At 41.4% G+C, this 16,797-nt stretch overlaps 1 long non-coding RNA gene across 1 annotated transcript in view; it reads left to right on the top strand.

Moving 5' to 3' along the window:
• Nucleotides 1–16,321, top strand: part of LOC110841270 (uncharacterized) — a 181,212-nt gene extending 164,891 nt beyond the window's left edge. Inside the window, exon 6 of the long non-coding RNA XR_015537880.1 lies at nt 16,257–16,321. This is a non-coding gene — a long non-coding RNA (uncharacterized LOC110841270). The remainder of the gene's footprint in view (nt 1–16,256) is intronic.
• The last annotated feature ends 476 nt before the right edge of the window (nt 16,322–16,797 follow it).

Here is a 16,797-nt window from a genome sequence, read left to right as displayed (position 1 = left end):
GACGTACTTAATTTATTAAAGAGCAGAAATGAACAAAAGATAGCATTGAAGTTCTTTAAATCTTCAGGTGTAGGAGAAAGAATGAAAAAAGGACATGAAAGGAGAATACAAAAAGAAAGTAGAAAAGTTCGCACACAAATAGATCGAAATATACACAAAGAGATGAGGAGAGCGTATGTTCAGTGAAAGAAATGAGAAGTCAGAGATGATAGCAAAAGGAGAAACTCCGACCACATACGAGGTCCTGCATATTTTGTCGGGGGTTTCACATCGGCTCGCAGGGCGGAGTGGACGGATCATCATTTATCATCTCCTCCTGTGCCCTGTATCAATCTCCAGTCTTACAGCCACCCAGATACCGGGCGGTCGCAAACGAGGCCGTGGTTCCCGAGTCATGTCAGTATAGCAATTGCGTACGATGCGAATGAAATGCAGCTATCTAATTAAACAAGACCTGGCTATGAAGGGATAGTAACCGATTCCAATCTCCACTGGGTAAACAGCTAACATTTCTGTCGTCTGACTCCCTCCAGGAAAATTCTTCAATAGCATGCTCATATAAGACATCACTCTTTCTTTCACAGCCTTTTGTATTGACTATTATCACTAAATTTCCTTCATATTCGACGGTCTATAAACTCTGCATTTGAAGCAGTGTCTTTAAGCAACTCAAGATTTAATCGATTTGTGAATTCTTCCAACGAAAACATGTGAAAATTTCTTATTCCGTGTGGTTAAACTCAACTTCTTCATTCATTAGTTTAACAAACAGTTAAATATACACTAACGTAGTAAACATTAACATTATCAGTCAGTGGCTGTAGTAATTTAATTTTTCTAATCACATTCGTAATCTTAGTTTTCTGTAACGTGTACAAAATATATATATCGTACATATTAACTTAGGCTTCGAAACAAGGACTTTCCGAAGAAAAGCTCACTGTGATGCAGAAACATCGGGACTTGGAAAAGGTTGCTGGGCAGGATAATGATTCGGATGCCACCACGACAGTAATAAGACCAGACTCTCTTCCCCCCTCCCCCTCCACCTCGTACACGCGTGATGACCGAGTCACGAATCAAGCGGTGCTCCTCATGATGACATTTATTTCATCCGTCATCATTCGTGCTTTCCAGGACAGGGCCACTTGGACGCGGAAAGATAATATCAAAATAATTAATTTCAATTTATTTTTTATGAATCTATTAATATTAAACTTATTTCCTGCATTTTATTATACAGACACCTAATTTGATACCTTAACTACATCAGGGACTGGCTAACAAAGTGATCGAATAACTTAATAACTATGTAATTGACTTAGTAACGTAGAGACTGGGCAGCGCATGTATTGATTCACTAACTAACCGACTGTCCAACAGACTGGCTGACTTAAGAAAGAATTTTTACAGCGATTTATTTTGTGCGAAGACTAGGTACTTATAAGATTAACTGGTGTGTAGCAACTCGACTCTTGTATACAAGAATTTGAATAACGGATAGCTCCTTGCTTCTAAATATAATAAATGTCTCTAGTAACTCGTTCCATTAACTCGTTCCAGTGACTCTTTCCAGTAATTTGTTCTAGTAACTCGTTCCATTGGCACGTTCCAGTGACTCTTTCCAGTAATTTGTTCTAGTAACTCGTTCCATTAACTCGTTCCAGTGACTCTTTCCAGTAATTTGTTCTAGTAACTCGTTCCAGTGACTCTTTCCAGTAATTTGTTCTAGTAACTCGTTCCATTAACTCGTTCCAGTAACTCTTTCCAGTAATTTGTTCTAGTAACTCGTTCCATTGACTCGTTCCAGTAACTCATCTTCTCAAAGGACCCATTAGAGGCCCAGTTGTACAAAGACGTAACTCACCACATCGCAAAAACAAGAAATCTGATTATTATTAAACTCTTGTGGCCTGATAAATATGTGGCGAACAGTTTTATTGTGGGACCTCGAGGAATCCGATACGCTCATCTGTGTCCCTAAGCTACCAGCTTGCCATTCGTTGCATATGCGAAAATCTTAGCGGTTCTGGATTCGCGATTGAGTAGCTGCTAAAGGAAAGAACTCGACTGTCCAACTCCAACAACGAGTGGTTTATCGTGCGTTTGTACATCGCTTTATGAACATCCAGAGTCTTTCTTCAAACGCCTTTGCACTTGCCTGCGGTTTTGTTAATAAAACTTCTGCAGCGAAATAGGGATGACTGGTAGAATTTGTCGGTGACTGACTGACAGAAACACAAGGAAATATATGAAACTATGGAAAAACGTGATTCCTCTGTTTTGCTATGATAGTTCTAAAGGTGTGTGACAATAACGTTGTGTCATTATGCGAGAATTTACTCCATTGTCTGAATACAAACAGGACGTTTCGGAGGCTTATTTTACCTCTGTCTTCAGGTGAAGAACGGGCCTACTGTGTGGTGCGCGCATTATTAAGATATTTGTTATACTTTGAAATAAAGGATGCCAGGTTTAATTATGTATGATCGAAGATAATTCGGCGAGAAGGCTCGTAATTTGAATGTACCGTTACGGAGTTCTACTGGAATGACTGAGTAAAACATGAAAATATTTCTTCTGCTCTGCGTTTTCCCCGAGTCCGAACTGCGTATTGGCCTCAGTAATCAAATAACACGGCTTAAAAGTTCTAGGTGACCTGCGTGTGAAACTGGTTGTGTAGTGTTATTTTTGAACATGGTATAGAACCGGTTCTGAGTCCTTGTATATCGACCACGTGGCCAGGAGACATGCCTCGCACTTTACGAGGAAATGTTCTTTTCATTGTTCTGTGTTGTATAAAGCCGGGGGTGGATGGTGGATCTCTACTGAGGATACTCCGCGCTTATCATCAGCCTATGGAGCGTACAACCGTAGTACTATCGTAGTACGATAGGCGTACCTCACAGGCATTCCGTGTACGTTGTACGGAGACACGCAGGGTTTGAGGCTTTCTGACAGTGACGTTGCTCTGTGTGATGCAGGCCGCTGATGTAATAACACTTGTTAAGAGCGCCACTGTTTGCCGATTCATGCTTCCTAATTCGTAGTAGACCGAAGGAGAAACAAGAAACTGTAGAAGAACTCGCAAAGCATAATTTCCTTCAATTTTTTTGTTTTTGTTTTGAGATGGAGCTGGGAGAAAATTTATGGCGAGCTCATAATCATAAATCTGCTTTATAATTTACCCTTAATTATGTCACCTTACATTTAATTATCCGTCTAACACCAATATTTATAAGGTAGTATATTTGCGTCATATTGTGAATTAGGTTAATATTTTAATATTTTCCGTCAAATCACAATTTTAATAAGATAACGTTCCAATTTGTAAATCGATCATTCGATGCGGAACGTGAAATGATATTTTAAATATTTTATTATCTTATTAAAATTGTGATTTGACGGAAAATATTAAAATATTAACCAATATTTATATATATTTTTAGTTTTTAATTGAAAACGTTTCATGCCATAACTTAATCTTGAATGTGGTCTATTTTCCTAAAGAATTTCACATTTCTAGCTGCAGTGGTTTGTCATTTAATATGAAATCGAAAAATAAGTGTAGGTTCCCTGGTCTTGGCACTGTGTTGGGTCTACGAAAACGCGCCTTTACAGAACTATCATATTTTTTAAAGATATTATATTTCGTAAAAGGCGTTTGAAATTGTTTGAGGAAGTGTCGGGAATGAGTCTGTTCCTTAGCGTTAGTTTTGCAGGGATGGGACTTGGGCGCTTTCTGCTCGGATTGCCTAGTGTTTGAGCGACTGTGTACAGTAGCTGGGTTTGTTTCTTTTCTTTTTTTGTTCGCCACATCCCACGAGTTCGTTCTTGTAATTAAACCAGATTTTAAACCGAGATACACGCTGACGGCCTTATTGTCTAAGTGATAAAATTCATCATTTTTAATAACAAGATGTGTTATTACGTACGTATGAAGGATGTTTTGCCTTGTAGGTCCCTACAGTTCTTCTGTAGACACACATTTAAGCTAATTAATTCTTTTTTTTTGTGAAGAACGGAGTGGGGATTGGATTTTGGTCATCTTGTGTTTTTTGGGTTGCGACAGGTGAAGATCTACGTTTTTCAAACCAAATTGCACAAAACTTGGTTGGTTTTATTCTTATTTGGTATCTGTGGTGTCACCTGCTTTGAATGTTATAATTTGAATATGGTTCTTAAACGCAAAAAAAAACTTCACAGTGTTTCTCAAAAGCTGCTCACTGTAATTACTAAACTAGTACAAAACGTAAAATGTGTGTCTCGAAAAGTATCCTCTTATGTTGCAGTACATTACCGAGTACTGTATCTTAAAATACAGAAACGCAACAAAGTTTCATGAAAAAAAATTAAGATGGCTCTCTTCTGGGCTGTAACGCCGCATAATCTGGTAATCGCTCTGATGACAGAGGCAGTATGACCTCCGAAACGTTAGTTAACATCGACCAGACTACTCAGCGCAACAACCCAGAAGACAGAAATCTTCATACTAATTCATCGCCCTGATGACGGAGGCAGTATGACCTCCGAAACGTTGGTTAACATCGACCAGACTACACAGCGCAACAACCCAGAAGACAGAAATCTTCATACTCATCGCCCTGATGATGGAGGCAGTATGACCTCCGAAACGTTGGTTAACATCGACCAGACTACACAGCGCAACAACCCAGAAGACAGAAATCTTCATACTCATCGCCCTGATGACGGAGGCAGTATGACCTCCGAAGTGTTGGTTAACATCGACCAGACTACACAGCGCAACAACCCAGAAGACAGAAATCTTCATACTAATTCATCGCCCTGATGACGGAGGCAGTATGACCTCCGAAACGTTGGTTAACATCGACCAGACTACTCAGCGCAACAACCCAGAAGACAGAAATCTTCATACTCATCGCCCTGATGACGGAGGCAGTATGACCTCTGAAACGTTGGTAAACATCGACCAGACTACACGGCGCAACAACCCAGAAGACAGAAATCTTCAATCTGGTAGAAGTTTACCGACGTTTCAGAGGTACTTGTCCTTATCAGGGCGATGAGATCTGATGATGGTGGCAGCAAGGACCTCTGGAAACTTCTACCAGACTGTGGCGCTACAGCCCAGAAGACTGCCATCTTCAGACTCACCGCCGAAAAGAAATCAAATTCTACTTAATAAAAAAGATTTTATTTTTTTATTCCGTCTGTATCCACGAATTTTCTCAACCACATAGATTACTTCTTCGTCAAATCCGTGCTGCACGACCCTCCAATCTGTTCCTATCGATACTCTTGAAGATGGCTCAGTACGTAACATATTTACGACTAATTTTCAAGCATATTACGAGGCGCGTCCTCAAAGTAAGTTTCCCTGGGGCCGTTTACAGAAACAAAACACAATTTCATGGAAATATTTATTGCAACAGATACAGCAAGTGTCCAGCTATTTTTCAACATATTCGCCACCGGAATTGAGACATTTGTCATACCGTGGGACCAACTTTTGAATACCTGTGTCGTAGAAGTCTGCCGCCTGGGATTGGAACCACTGTGTGACAACCATCTCCGCCTCTCTGTCATTCTCAAAACGCTGACGCTGACCGGACAGGAATTTCTTGAGGTGTAGGAAAAGATGGAAATCACTGGGAGCGAGGTCCGGGCTGTAGGGTGAATGATTAAACACCTCCCAGCTGAACTCCTGCAGGAGACTTGCTGTCCGTCGAGCCGTGTGCGGCCTAGCGTTATCACTGACCGCACTTCACAGTCGGCGGGAGCTGGAATAAGAACCTCCATCTTCAACAGCTGCAACGATGCTACTGTGAGAACGCGGGAGGTGCCGTTAGTGCATGCGCCATGCTACGTCATTGCTCTATCACGTACGCACAGTCGCTTCGCGCAATATAAGGTTTGCTAGCTGTGGGACGAGTGGGAAACTTACTTTGAGGACGCGCCTCGTATTTTAGCGAAACAGGTAGACGGAAGAAAAAGATAGTCACCGACCGAATGTCAGTGTTTTCGGAAGTCATTATCATATCCCGTGTTAATTATTACTAATTAATCCATATTCTCTCTCAGAAAGTTACATCGCGTTGTGAATCTGGCAGATTGCTTTCCACCTCAGAGATTCGCTAATAAACACAAGTTCACCGCATTTTAACTTCCATATTTTAAACTTAAGATATTATTTCAAGAAAATTGAGTCATTGGACGCTGAATTGTATGCACTCATAAATAAACCATTCTGTTCTAAACCTGTGGATCGCGAATCATGTATGGCTCTTTTGTTTCGCCGGGCTACAAAACGTACTAAATTGCAAGAGTTGTGACCTGTGATTACCTGTTGAATATACAATTAACAAAGAAGTAGACGAGTCGGGACCCAGGTAATAGATTGTTGCAGTGTTCAGTGAAAAAAATAATTGAATAGTTTCTTCCAGTTGTGCTGATAATTAATTTTTTTTTCCTTTCTCGTTTTTAATTCAAAATTCTAGGTCTATGATATCCGCCTAGATCACTTTCTAATGGCTAACTAGCTCTCGTAATGAGCGAGTGTCACTGATAACGAATTTGCTAGGCTACCGGAAGTGAAACTTCTTTGAATTTAGATACTTTAGTATGTGAAATATCCGATAGGCAGTGTTTTATCAACACCTCACCATGCATGCTACATGCTTCTTAAATCTCATCGTCCTTGATTTGACCATATTCATTATATCTGGCGAAGATCACAAATTTTCAAGCTCCTCTTTGTGTAATTTCCTCCAGTTTATTCTTATTTTCTCTCTGCTATGTCCAGATATTCTTATCATCTCACTGTTTTCAAACCACCTCAGTAGTTTTAAGCACATTTAAAACAAAAACTGTAGTTATAATAAAACTTTAGTTTTTGGTACAATACGAAATGGAACAGCCTATTTCTCTACATATACGAAACCTCTTGAAACAGTAGCACGCCGGAATTTAAGGATCTTATGATGGAAGTCACAGTTCAGCCTTCTCTTATGCGCCTTTGTATTTTGTTTTATATCCTTGAAAAATTACCGTAGCGAAAGAATAATCATACCCTCCCCTCCAATCCCCACATGCCCCGCGTTCTGTGTGAAAATATATCACGTGACTTCCTGTAATGACGTCACGCGTTGTGTGACGGCTGTTGTGTAACAATTTTATATCTTTTGATGATGATGATGATTATTATTATTATTATGGGGGGGGGGGTGGCAGTTCCTTGGACTCCCCTCGTATTTGTCTCTGTATCTCCAGGATGTCTCCGTAAATTCCTGACTCATTCTGAAATGCACAGTCCATAGATTCAAATATGAATACAGTGTTCTTCGCGATTAGACGACTGCAATGTATCTCATTCCTTCTGCGCCAACTCCAAAAAGGGAACATACGATGGCTGTATTAATTTATTAAACGACTTTGATGATGCCGGTGTTGGTCTTGGAGTCTTGGCACGGACTAGCCCTGAAGATGGAAGCAGTATGTGCCTTCGAAACATTGTTATTTACTTACATATACGCACGGTGTTACGACTAGACCGACATCGAGACAGTTAGTTACAAACGCACGTATTATTTTCTATTTTTTTTCTCCTTTCATCTGCGTGTCTTTGCCCAGTTCTGACTGACAGCCGAACTGCGGACCAATCAGCGCCACCCCGTTGTGTCGTATCACCAGTTCTTCATTATCTTCCGATTTGAACCAAACCCTTTCTCTCAAGATACCGTGTCCCAGGCAGCAGGCAATTTACGGCTTGTAATTACAAGTCCCAACACACGTGTTCTTTCTCTCGTCATGTAAATTAACTGTTCACACCTGCCCCCAGCTCCTGATCAGTGGCGGTTTACCTCTAAGCCGGTTCTGGACTCATATTCACCATATCCAAGTTACTAAATGGGATTTACTGGAAAATTCAAATCACATCGTCAGTTGTTTCAGAAAGAAACGCATTATAGTAGCTGATCTCAGGGGTCAAGACGGAAATATAAGGTGTATACAATAGAACCTGTCTATAGAGACCACTCGAGCCTGCAAGGTAATAAACAGTCCCCATTGACAAGTGGTCACAATACAGAGAATTTTTCTTAGAAGCTGTTAATAATTTATGTAAAACTAATTTTATGCTGTACTTGGTGTTGGAGAAGAATAGAAAAGATCAGGTGGGCGGATCGAGTGACCAACGAAGAAGTATTGAGGAGAGTCAACGAGCAAAGAAACATTCTGCAGGCGATTACACGAAGGAAAGCTAACTGGCTGGGACATATTATGAGAAGGAATGGATTACTGAGTGATATCATCGAAGGCCAGGTTGAAGGAAAGCGAGGACTGGGAAGAAGACTGATACAGCTAACCGACGACCTTAAACAAGGAAAGAAGATGACGTTCCAGGAATTAAAGCGAGAAGCCGAGAATAGGGACAACTGGAGAGCTCTTTTTGGGCAGAGCAATGGACCTGTCGTAAGACAGAACACTTAATAATAATAATAATAATTAATAATAATAATATAACTTTTTTTAAATTATAAAGCAATATTTGTTTTAATTTCCATTATAATAATGTGAGGGCCCATTTGTTTGTTATTTTTTCTTGCTGGATTTCTTTACTTATGTGACACATTTATTTAATACTCATGTAACAGATTTAGTTACTTACTTGTTCATATTTTCTGATTGTTTTTTTAATTTGTTATAAATTTAATTACATTCAGATTTAAAAAACTTCGTACGTTGTATCTTATTCTTCTCAGCTTCGTCTCCTCGTAATTTTTGTTGATATTTCCACGTCTGATTCCTCTTGTTATTTTTCATTCTATCCACTCTTCTTCTAGTCTTCTATGTTATTTCTGTTCTTCGTTTCATCTTCGTCTTCTCTATCAGCCTCTTACGTCAACTTCCTGACCCGAACAATTGTCCCGGATGTGAAATGAATGTCCATGAAGGATGAAGAAATTGTAAATTCTGAGCGACGCCACTGTCGAGCACTTCTGAGGTCTATTCAACAGCCAGTAGCTGCTTTGGATTTTATTACGTATATATATTACCAAGAGCTATCTTTTTTTATTTTAGCTTTTCTAATTTTGTTTTCGTTTCGGCAGCAGAGACCAGCAGTACTGTCCTAATAAGTGAATGACATCCTAATTGGTCCCGGTTAGAATCATAATAACAGCAATGAAAGAACATGAGCCAAAGGAACACGTCTACCTGCAGTTGGAAGCGCACCCCATCCTCACTCCCACCCCCTCACCCCCACGCTCTGAAGTCACGAGGCACAGTGAGGAACGGATTTTTCTGAATCTCAATGGCAGAAAGATGAATCCGTGTCCCCCGCTTCGGCTGTATTTAAGGGCGCGTCTCTCCCAGGGGTGTCCACACTCTACATATTTTGTTGTTTATGTAGTCAACCTTGTAGCCTGGCATTCTGTGCGAGGCCAGTGGACAACGTAATTGATAATTAAAGGTATGAAGTGACTGAATCGAGTTCCGGGTACTGCCCAGGGATTTTTTTTTATCTTATTTGTGTGTCTTTCTTTATATTTACTTCTTCATTTATTCCGGGTAGTACATCGTAGTTACCCTTCATTTTGAGTTATCCCCGCCCCCTGTTACTCCCTCCCTCGCTTGGCGCCCTGACACCCTGTTCACAGGCCTGAGTGTCTTCTCGGTTAAAGGCCGATGGTTCATGAACACGCTGTCGGCAGCGGGCATTCGGTTCGGACAGCGGAATCCAAGAGAAAAGGCCGGCACTCGCCACCCATTCGTTCGGCCTTTAATTGTTGTGACCTCTGCCCTCGCGACCCTCGACACGAAGCCCCACTAGACCCGATGATCTGGCTCGCAGTAGATGTTCACCCACTCTGGACGTCGCCCGCGATGTCTTTGGCTTTTTGATTACCTGAGGTCGACAATTTTTCAAGTTGTGTAACATGAACCGAGCTACGGGGCTGGACGACTTGAGTTCCATTCTATTCCGGTAATTAGACGTAGTTATGTACAGAAATAATTAATAGCTCAGCTCTTCAAAATATGTGGGTACAGTTACAAATTCTGTTTCATTTGCGCGGATAACCTCGTGAGAATCTACAGGAAATTGTTACTATACATTCTCTGTGAATCATAACTTCAAGGTCAGTCCTTCATCCAGATGTGTTTCTGTTGTCAGCGCAGTTTGTAGGAGCATTGACGTCTTTCAGAAAGATTGCTTTTTTAAATCAATCATTTTTATCTTGTTTCTTATCTAATTTTTATTTTAATTTCAGTTTGTTGTGTTAATTTTATTACTTGTCTGCAGTTGGCTTTACACCTACTGTCGAGATCTTCAATGAATTGCATGAATTCAACTGAAATTTTGACCTTGTATGCATTTTGAACCGAGGGAAAAGTTGAAGTTCAAAATGCGTCGAACCTTACATCTGCCCCATTCTACGTCCCCACGTGTTGCTTACGGACATGGGTATTATTATTAATTATTAATATTATATGTTAGACCTTTTATTTTTTCAACCGTGTTTCAGCGTATACGCCCATTTGTCAAGATTAAATTTTGTCCCTAAGTCTCATCACATAATAGCTACCGGAAAATGCACTTGAAATTAATGGAGTGCCTCGTCAAGATAATTCTGTAGATGTGCGCTGTTCTCCGAATGTCTCATAAATTATTTGAGACGGTCGTGATAATTTTCCAGGTGCACCATCAATTACCAGCGTTACCTTCGCCCGTATATTCAACATGAACTGATTTTCAATAAGTAAACATTCACATTCAATTAATTATTATTATTATTATTAACATCGTGTGATTTGCACTGTTATGAACGCTTTCTGAAACTGCATAATGATGAGCTTAAAAGTCTGTACTCCTCCCCCAATATTTGTCAGGGTGATTAAGTCGAGAAGAATGAGATGGGCTGGGCATGTAGCGCGCATTGATGGGACAAGAGGTGTGCACCGGTTATTGGTTGGGAAACCTGAAGGGAAGAGACCCCTGGGGAGACCTAGACGTAGATGGGAGGATAATGTCAGACGGGATCTATGGGAGATAGGAGTTGAAGGAGACCGGATTTTGTTGGTCCAGGACAGGGTCCGGTGGAGGGCTTTGATTAATTCGGTGATGAACCTTCGGGTTCCGTAAGCCATCTGGTTGGTTGGGTCCACTATTTGGGAAGCCTGAGGGGAAGAGACCTCTGGGGAGACCTAGACGTAGATGGGAGGATAATCTCAGGCGGGATCTATGGGAGATAGGAGTTGAAGGAAACTGGATTTTGTTGGCCCAGGACAGGGTCCGGTGGAGGGCTTTGATTAATTCGGTGATGAACCTTCGGGTTCAGTAAGCCATCTAGTTAGTTAGTTAGTTATTTATGAACGCTTTCTGAGAAATGGGTTTGGCATGAACAGTCTGGTTTTCAGAAACGTAGTCAGGAGAATTTTGCAAAGTGCCTAAGTAGAATTACAACTGATGAATTTCTTTGGCTCCGCCATCGGTGGCCCCTGCAAGCGAAGCGCAGGGCACGAATTGGCGCCACATCCTACCGCTCGTATTAATCAGGAGCAAATGAAATTTCTCCAGACAAGGCGTTAGTCTTTCCGACGCCAGCGACGTTGATTTTTGTATCACGATCCGAGGGGTTGCGGTATGAGAGGGGGGACAAAAATAAACAAGACGCTTCTCCTTCACCATAAACCTAAGCCTTAAGACGGGAAGCGGAGATCAGTATTATTTGCATTCCATTTGGTTTTAAACATGGCGTCCTCTTCACGTCTTCACAAATTAACAGCAGCTTCAATCGGCGTTGCCCTCAGCATTTTGCTTCAGTAAGGAGTGCGTCTAAGTGACGGGGTCTTACGAGGTTTGATTCATCGCAGAACATAACTCACCTCCGTCTTCCGTCAACCTACATCCTAAATTTTGTTTAAAACGACCAAGACAAAGAACGAATACAGGAAACCGAAAAACAGACGGGAAGGTACTTCAGGGAGTCCCCACTTAAGGCGAAAGCCGCCAGCAGCGAGCGAAATGCACGGAAATGAGTCACAACGCAGGACACAGTCGTCACTTTCCTGAAGATCGGTTCCGAGTTACGTCGGACACCCTTTATGAAACTACGTATATTATAGAAATGCCACGTGAAGGTATGAACGTGGACTGTCTGAAGATAGGGTGCGCTGACGAACTTTCTTGTGAATCAGCTTTTGTGTTTAAAGAAAACAAAGAAATACTTGAATATCTGAAACTTCCCGAGGAGGTTGTGTTGAATGGACCGATTCAGTTCTCAGCTTAAGTTAGTTTGAGGTGGAATGTCTTGGCTTGAATATCTGATTCGCCATTATGCCAGACTGCAACACTTGCGGAAAGAGGCAGGCGTGGGTAACATTGTTCTTCTGGATATTGCACCGTTGATGCTAGATTCCAGGGATGACCCGTCTGTTTTGCAATCTAACTGTTGCGGTTAGCATAGTTTGGTTAATCTCTCCTCACATCGCATATAAGGAAGCCCGAAGAAGCAGCCCTAGAATCACGTCGTGATGGATAACAGTAAGCCAGACCTCAGGACGAAGATGCATCGGTTTAATTTGCCTCTTTTACTCCTTGTACCCACCATCTCGTGCGGACTTTCCTCGGCTTCCCTCTCCCTTGAGATCCATCCACTCCGAAACCACCCTCATCTCTCCATGATACTTTGTCTTCTTTATTTCTTTCGACTTCTCTCTCTCATCGTCGCTTCGTGTCTCAACCTTTTCCACTCGACTTCTTCTGCTCCGTCTTGCTTTCTTTTCCTTATTTTCTTCTTCTCATGCTACTTCTGGTTCGTAATGAAGGGAAGTATGTGGGAGAGGGGGCGTTTGGAAGAATTAGCTAATTAATCCAACAGAGGCGGAACGAGTAGCGTACAGAACTTTCTTTATATCCTAGAGCTTCTGGGTTTTGTTGCCCTGAAGACAGAGAGGTGTGTGTGTGTGTGTGAGAGAGAGAGAAGGGACCCCTCCCTGAACATGGATACATTTCCATACTTGTTATGGGATATAAAACTTGTGTCGCTAATTAGTTATGCAGCGCTGCCTGGCGTTTCGTTCTGTTGCGACCAAGACCGTCCTCTCAGCTTCTAAAATGTCTGTAAATATGTGTAATATAATAGGCCCTGTGTATCATTAATATACTACCCTTTGTTTCTTTCTCAAAATAAATTGTGATGATATAATTACATTCTTGTTGGATCATGCGTCTATAACTCGTACAGATCTGAGCATCGGTAACGTCAGAATTTTAGCAAATTTATATACAAATCATACTAGTCATTCAAAAATAATTTAACCTCAAAAAGTGAACTACTTTAATAAAAAAAATATTAACACGAAATCTTAAAAAACACAAATTCTTACGTAATTCATGCCATGGACTCGAGTTGAACCACCGTCAAAAACTGAAACCCTTGATAAAAGTTTTCAGCATTGCGTGGCCAAAAACTCCCGCAGCCACCGTTCGTAACGCTCGTAACGGTCGCTCACAAGCCAATTAGTTTATCAGTATTACCTCCACGCCCCGTATACGCCTTCGTAACGTGGTTCATAAGCGAGGGATCGTTCCCCGGGCGTTACACCAAATCTCTCCGATTTGCTTGAACGTCGTTTTAATTCTCTTGTGTCTCTCGGCTCCGAGCCACTAGGAATAAGAATGTTTCTCTGTCAGTCTGTCGCTCGCTGGAGCAGTCGATATTATCATGTCATTATCTTCAAGTACAATTGTCCTAAGTCTAAAGGACTGATGTATGAATGTGTAGGAAAAAAGCACGTATTTTGTTAAAAATTTTTACTCTTCCCCTCTCCTCTCCGTACTACACTGAGTACAATATCTGGACCTAAGAGAGATAAAGAGAAACAAAGACGGACGCCGCGGTTGTAGGTCTTAAAAAATCCACTTCGGGTACTTCTCACAGCTTTTGCAATTCATAATTGACAATAATCCTATTATTTTACGAAATATAACCTATGATGTTGAAAAGCGTCATTAAATGAGCTGAGAATGTCGCGATCCATGAATAATTCTCCAAGTAACCTCCTCTAGTCATTTGATGGATGTTGTGTTTGGTTCAAAATACGTCACATATTATCGACTTTTACAGTTTTATTTGGAAAGTTTGCCACGACCTCGCCCCTAGTTCAACGCTGTTATTTCAACACTTACTTAGCCAGACAAATAATGTTACCAACATTAAAGTGAATATTAGTCTTTACCATTGGCATCATCATCATCAGTTGTGATGTTAATGTCATACCTTCATCTTGTGGTCTGCCACCAAACTAACCGGGCTTCGAGGACTGGATTCGTGATGGTTGATGGTTCATATTCGATTAGAAATTTCGTCGTTATCATATTGTCTTCCAATACTTTGGAAACCCCAAAAACACTTAACCAAGTATTCCACGACATTGTCAGTATCTGAGAGTACAAAGCGTTGAATTGTATGAATATTAGTGAAAAGGTAAACTGGAAAAGTTGTGAAAGATAATGTTCATGACTTAATTTAATGTACCTTACCGGCATTGGTCTGAAAGGACTAGTAAATTGACAAGATAAAACGGTTTCTGTCCCGAGATATGAACACGGTACCTCAAGAATACAAACCTTGACGGAAATGAAGCTCAACACATTTTAACATCGACATTAGATTGAGGTGTGCTGTCAGCTTCAAGTTCCGGCTTCCGGCATAAGACCCTGGATGCAGAGCAGTTCTGGACGCGGTGGTAAAGACAATACGTTTTTGCCAATGCCCCGAAATCAAATCGCGGTCGGTCGGCCCGTAGTCTGTCAAGAACATGACATGACTTAACAGTCACGCCTAAACCTGCATTTGAGAAAGTACTACATTTAGGCTGTGAAAGCTCGCTCGGTTGTGTCTTGGCTGAGTGACCACTTAATGGTACCAAATTGCCAACATCCTCTCCCCTTGCAAGAACACCGCCCGCGTAGCCGCGTGTGAGCGAAACGAAATTGCGTGTCGTTTTCGCATGCGAGGGGTCAGCAGTTCACCCCCCCCGCCCCCGCAACCCATCCGTAGTCAAACGTAAAATTATTTGGTTAAGTGATGTGAATGAACGGCGCAAACCAAAATTTGACATTCCATAACCCTCATTTGTGATGGGAGACTTGTCCTTGTAATTTGCCACAGATAATGTTTTACCACCGAAAGACACATTACAACAAGAATTAAAAGAAAAGAAAAGCTGTCCCGCTGCACGCCATGTAGGCACTTGGGGGGGGGGAGAGGAAGTATAACTCCTACTCATTCTTGACCTCGGCACTAGATGGGGTGAATGGTCAGCGTCACTTACTTTATTTTCCATACAGCTAAAGACTGAAATAGTTAATATCAGAAATGTTTTACACTTTTTGTTTGATTGCAAATACAAGTTTTTATCCTCTGTCTAACTGGATTCCTGGAGGAGATACTTTCCCGAGAATTCGCTCAGACTCTCGTGAAAACCGATGGGTTTTTTTTTATCACAGTCACAAGAGTCCGCCACCGGTCCTTTTGCTGAGGCTAACTAACCTGTTTCCCTAAGATCCATTTAAATATTTTCTTAACCATCTACACCGTGGTCTTCCGAATGGCTTCTTTCCTTCAGGGTTCCCAACCAAAATTAAGTACAAATTTCTCATCGTACCGTACGTGCTACGTGCCTCCAAGCATCTCATCCACCTTGATATGATCAGATCATAATAACAGTTAGGATAAGTGATGGATTTTAAGTATAGTAAATATTACGTAATTTGTTTTAACGTCTTTGGGGTGACTCACTTCACCAGAAAACTTCCAATGTTTCGAAAAGTGTTGATTGGCGGCTCTGACTGTAGTTTGTTTCGAGTCACAGAGTTTATTTCTCTACAACTTTTCCGCCTGTTCGATCTCGAAGAATTGAATACACTTTATACACAAGGAGATGTCCTCTGTGGGACGTAGGTTCTGCCCAACTTTCCATCTAGAGCACTTTCGGTCTCAGTTTCCCGTTAAGTGAAAGTCAACTCCCGCGCTAATACAAAACAACAGATGCAAATACATTTTTAAAAGTTCTAAGCTTCTGTCCCCTTTAAGACAGAAAACCGGAGATCTTGAACAGAATTGAGGGACTTTAAAACAGACTACCGTATTCAGCATAGGGACTTAAGAACACGACGTAACATGATAGAGAAAAATAAACGTTGATTTCATTTGACGAACTTACAAACTATCAAAGCTGCCGATTTTTATTTACTATTTTCCATCTTACAGGCTGTTCGGAGGAGAGAGGGGCGGCAGAAGGAGTCCAGGGACCTGTTCGTTGGGGGTGGGGGTAAGTAGCCTACCTGTTTGTACACATCCGTGCGGCTGCTACAATGTTCTGACTGCTGGGTTACATAATTTGATTTTCCAAGTGTTTGGTGGTCAGAGCGTTTGACTCCCTCAACCCTTAAGTGTAATAATAATGGACATTGGGCAGCCAGTTCGCCTTGCTTAGGTCTTGTTCCCCGCACACATGTATATTGTATAAGCAAAGCTTTCATAATGCAAGTAGGGTTGATGCCGGGGGGTGGGGGGTGCATACCTTCTACCATACGTTCGTGCATTACTTAGTATTGATCGTGCGCCATCGTATAACACCCTCTGCCTTGGATAATCTTTTCCATTTAAGAAGACGCTCCAAGTCTTTCTGTTTCTTCGTTCCCCACTCTCTTCCACCCCCACACTCCTCTTTAACCGGTCTCACTCTTCCTTTTACCCCTTCATCAAGTCTTAACCCTTTCCACCCCTTCTACCTTTTTTTTTTTTCCTT

This window comes from Zootermopsis nevadensis, unplaced genomic scaffold (assembly GCF_977971745.1).
Source record: "Zootermopsis nevadensis isolate Lab colony 2312 unplaced genomic scaffold, Znev_1.0 Znev_ptg000030l, whole genome shotgun sequence".
Taxonomy (NCBI): domain Eukaryota; kingdom Metazoa; phylum Arthropoda; class Insecta; order Blattodea; family Termopsidae; genus Zootermopsis; species Zootermopsis nevadensis.
This window is presented reverse-complemented; position numbering and strand designations above follow the sequence as displayed.